Source organism: Triticum aestivum, chromosome 3A (genome assembly GCF_018294505.1).
Source record: "Triticum aestivum cultivar Chinese Spring chromosome 3A, IWGSC CS RefSeq v2.1, whole genome shotgun sequence".
Lineage (NCBI taxonomy): Eukaryota > Viridiplantae > Streptophyta > Magnoliopsida > Poales > Poaceae > Triticum > Triticum aestivum.
Window position 1 is genome coordinate 13499054 of NC_057800.1, and position 5326 is coordinate 13504379.

Here is a 5326-nt window from a genome sequence, read left to right on the forward strand (position 1 = left end):
CATGGCAGCTTCTTTTTTTTGCATGCGCACGGGTATATGTACATCGGTCTATACTGCATGATAGGAGGTGGGTATATTTTCTTCCGTATGACCATTATGCCCTTCTACGTTTTATGGGGGGAGGGGTCTACGGAAGCACTCTAACACGAATCATATATGCGTGTACCTCTGATGAATGATCATCATACTAATTTGCACACTAAAGTAACGGTTTTGCTGATTCTTCATGGACTGAAATTTTCTTAAATCTCAAACGAGTTTCAAAAAGAATGACTTCAGCTGCATGATGATGGGTGTTGACGCGACCGTCCTTTTGTTCAATATTAAATAAGAGAAAAATTCCAAAAAAATTGAGGCATGTAAGAGCATCTCTAGCAGACCCCGCAAAAACGGTCAAACCCGCAGAAATCCGCGTTTGCAGTTTCGTGGTGTCAAAAAACGTCTGAAATAGACCCCACAAAAGCGGTCAAACCCGTAAAAATTTTGCAGGCCTCTAGAAATCCATCCCCACGACCCTTAATTTTGCAAATCCATCCCCACGACCCTTAATTTTGCAGATTTGAAGACAAAATATAAGGGGAACTGCAAACCGATCAACGCTACGCGACAAGGAAATTCCGCCGTGCGCACACATGCTCCGGTGACCTTCCTCCACGGAACTCGCCGGAAACTCACCGGAATCTCGCCAGAACTCGCCGGAGACTCGAGCAGCTACCCGGCCACGAACGAGCTAGCTAGCAAGCTCCTGATCCATCCGGCCACGAACGAGCAAGCTAGCTAGCTAGCTCGCAAGGTCCTCGATCCATCCGGCCACGAACGAGCTAGCTAGCTAGCTAGCAAGGTCATCGATCCATCCGGCCACGAACGTTGAGGAAGTAGCTAGCAAGCTCCTCGATCCAGCCGACCATGAAATAGCTAACTAGCTCCTGGATCCATCCGGCAACGGAGGAGCTGCCTCTTGGATCGATTCGGCAACTACCATGGACAATGGAAGCTGACTATGAACACATGCGAGAGGAAGAAGAAGACACGGGAAAGAATATATGCGAATATTCTTTTTTATGGGTCCGTTATGCGGGGTCTGCATCTGCGGCCGTCCGTGCCGGCTTGCAAAGCCGTTTTTTCGCAAACTGCAAACACGTTTTGCAGGCCGACGGGATAAGGGTCTGCTAGAGATGCTCTAAGAAGACAAGGAATTATAGCTGATGGTAGGCTACAGATTCCAACACATACCAGGAAGAAATAAATTAATGTTTACTACTTACATTGATATTGATATAACTTCAGAGCTTGTAATTTGAATGTAAATAATATTAGTTACTATAAGGTGGTACAGGCATGGGGTAATGGGACTTTAAAGGTTGACATTGAATCGAGCACAATGTATCATAGTTTGTTCATAATGCATTATAAGGCAGTGGATTTCTGGTTCTTGATGGGGGTCATAAACTAAAACTACCATTTTTATCAAGGTTACAGAAAACTTCCTTATCTAGTCCTAGCATTTTGAAGGAAAAAAAATTGTGACATGAAGCAGCGAGATACTTTGAAATAAGGGGTCCATTCAAGTTGTAATACTCATATATACTCCCTCCGTTCGGAATTACTTGTCGCAGATATGGATGTATCTAGACATATTTTAATTCTAGATATATCCATTCTCAAGACAAGTAATTCCGAACGGAGGGAGTAGTGTATTACTCCTATATATAGAGTATATGACAGTGTGTTCCCATTGCATTGCAGCAAAATACAAAAACGTGAGGCAGCTGTTTTTCAAGGGACATTCAGCTGATGCCGTCCGTTGGTTAACTTCCGTATCCGTATGCACGTGTGAATCGCTCTCGATCTAGCGCCGCAAATCGGACTCCGATCCGACACCGTCAGGGAGACGATCGATGAGAGCATATAATATGAGGGCCCGCCCAACCCCCTTCCGATCCAGCACTAGTCGTGTCTGCCATCTACCTTCCGATCAGCAGATTCGCCGGCGCGTACCTCAAACCCTTCGCACACGTACGTATCACCGGCCGCCGCCGCCCTTCTTTCCGGATGGCTCTGAACGATGGCCTCGCCAGGTTCAGGCTGCAGCAGGAGAGGAACCACGCGATTCTGTCAACCGTCGCCGCAACCAAAACCTCTGCATCATCATCCACCAATCCGTCCCGGCACCGGCAGCAACCCGCTCCAACTCCAAGGCCGGCGGCTAAGCCATCACCGTCCGCGCCTGCTACTCTCAGATTCTCCGATGACACGGCGCGGCTACAGAGGATCAACGAAGTGAGGACGACCGCCGTCGGACAACAGCTCAAAAACGTAATCAACCTGCTCGACAAGACCAGGGAAGCTCTTACGTCCCATCAGATAAACGAACACATCTATGTTGACATCGAAGGCAACAGGACCCTCGCCGACAGCCTGAGGAACAACGCCAAGGTGCGCTTCGATGGGCGGCGCTACTCCTACAAGCCTACGCACGACGTGACGGGCAAAAGCGAGCTGCTGAGAGCCTGAGACTGGTCAAGAGCTTGCCGGACGGTCTCCCGGTTTCGGAGGTGAAGGACGCCTATCCAGCCGTGCAGGACGACCTCCAGGCTCTGAAATCCTCGGGCGACGTCTATCTGCTACCGAGCGAGGGAGGCGTCATCGCGTACCCGAACGACCCGAGGTCTTCGAGGATGGAGGTGGACGCTGAGCTCAAGAAGCTGTTCCACGAGATCAAGTTGCCGCAGGACATGCTCGACATCGAGAAGGAGCTCCGGAAGAACCGCGAAAAGCCGGCCACCGATACTATGAAGCGCCGGGCGGCTGAGCAGGTCCATGGTCATCAGCCGAATCCGAAGAAGGCCAGGAAGAAGTCGCGTCGGATCACCAGCAGTACCAAGGTCACCAACGCTCATCTCCCGTGGCTCTTGGACCTGCCTGTGGACTGGAAAGATTTCATCTGATGTCTGTGTAAATCATGTAGTAAAGCACGTGATGGAGTAGAATTTGTGACTTGATGAACCTGCTCAAAGCGATATAAGTTCACAACTGCTATTCTTTTTTGCATTTACATATGGAGAACACTGCTATTTACATCTAGTAAGGTACACGTGCAATGCACGTAGAAGTTTAGATGACCAAAATACAAAGTTTCAGATCGCGGGCGAAAGCAGCGCGATCGCGGCGCTATCGCCTGTTGGAAGCCTTCCCGCGACGCAATCCCGTAAAAAACGCGATCCGCCGCTAACCGCGCGATCGCGCGCGAAACGCCTCTATTTGACATCGATGTCACTGCAAAATCGCGGGCATGGGCCGAAAGACTAAAACACAAGGGCCCAAAGGCCCCAAACAGACCAGAAACGGCCCAAATTTCGAGATGGTATATAACACCTCCTCCAGAAAACCTAGCTCGTGTCCCCCCATTCCCTTCTCTCCCTCGGACTAAAACGTTTGCGGCGGCTGTGCTGTTCTTCCCAGCAGCGCCGACAGCTGCTTCGTTGGAAGTCAGATTCGATTGCGGGGGAGGTGGAAAGGCGACCGGCGACGAGGGGCCTCTGCACGACGCCGCCTCTGCGACCGCGATGACATCTCAGTCTCACTCACACGGTTCAAGAAGCCGGGGCAAGCACATCGCCAGGAGGTACAGGAGTCCTCCAATTCCATAGCTCATTGGTAGAATATTCAGGCTTGTTTGTTGATTCAGATTGTAGGCTCTCGGGTTCAGATTTATTTGTTGATTCCGATTCCATAGCTCATCGGTAGAATATTCCATAGCTTATTTGTTTGTTGATTCAACAGAAGCACATGAAAGGCTCTTGGGATTGCATTGCAGACTTGTAGTTGGAGGTTCATATTGTAGCTTAGGTTTTCAACATAGCTCATTGGTACAATATTCAGATCAGCCACTCAAAATTTTCTTTAGATGATGGTTTGTGATGCCCTGATCTGCTGCTTTAATATTCTTGTGTTAAGTGAGCAAGTCACAGCTCAAGAACTTGTGTAAAGAATAAAGATATTGTTGTCTGTTGTGCTACTTCCATAACCTGTGTAAATAGAATAAGAGGGTTTTTATTATTTTCTCATGTGAGTGTAAAAGTGAGGTGCTTTGTAGTGTACTGTGTGTGATTACGGACATGACCAAGAAGGCCATGATCTATTGCTTTAATTTAGTGTATGTAGAATGCTCTCAGTAACCCATTTCAATCTAATTTCTAGATATGTCTATTAGATTTGTGTAGGCTTGGCTGGGTCAAGCACTTCACTGATAATCCCAACACCTCGTGTAGCTTCAGTGAACTCAGATGACCCAGCATGGAAGCATTGCAAGATTCCGGACATGACCAAGAAGGCCTCTGTGGAATGCAACTTCTGCCATGGTGTTTACATTGGTGGTATTACTTGAATGAAGTACCACCTTGCAAATGTGAAGTATCAAAATGTCGTTTTGTGCCAACAAGTTCCAGCTGATGTGAAGCAAGAGATGAGGGAGCTGATCTCAAGGAAAGATGAAGCAAAGGAAAAGAAGGCTAGGGAATCAGCAATACGCAGAAGTGATGTCAATTTGGATGGAAATGATGCTAGGGCTGCTGATGAAGATGACATCTTGGGCGGTGGTAGTGGGGGTGGTTTGCTTGTATTATCAGGGAAACGACAGAGTAAGGGCAACACATATGGTTCTATGGATAAGTTTTGCACCAAGTCAACAAAAGAGGTTGTGGCCGCAAGGAAGGGGGAATGCTTTTCTACAAAGTTGCAAACCAAGTTGTCCACTCAAAGAAGGGAAGAGAGGCGGGTTCGTGCTTGTGAGTATGTTTGTCAGTTCTTCTATGAAGCCGGAATTGCCCACAATGCAGTCCTGCTTCCAAGCTTTGAACTTATGCTTGAAGCGGTTGGAGCGTTCGGGATAGACATGAAAGGCCCCACTCCTTATGAAATGGCTGGCCCTTACTTACAATAGAGCAAGAAGAAGGTCGAGGAAGGATTTGCTAGACATAAAGAAGCATGGAAGCTCACTGGATGTACCGTCATGACAGATGCATGGGCAGACAAAAGAGGAAGGGGAGTGGTGAATTTGGTAGTTCATAGTGCCTATGGCGTTGTTTTTGTTGATTCTGTGGACTGTTCAGATGTGAGAAAAGATGGCAAGATGATATTTGATCTTGTTGATAGATGCATAGAAGAAACTGGGGAGAAGAATGTCGTTCAAGTTGTAACGGATAATGCTTCAGTCAATATAGCAGCAGCAGCGATGATGAAAGTGAAGCGTCCCTCCCTATTTTGGAATGGTTGTGCAGCCCACACAATTGATTTGATGTTGGAGGACATAGGGAAGCTTCCTATA

The 5326-nt window shown here is 47.8% G+C and overlaps 1 pseudogene; it reads left to right on the forward strand.

Annotated features, from left to right (window-relative positions):
• The first annotated feature begins 1956 nt into the window (after nucleotides 1-1956).
• On the forward strand, nucleotides 1957-3131 carry LOC123057560 (uncharacterized; annotated as a pseudogene).
• Nucleotides 3132-5326: the final 2195 nt, after the last annotated feature.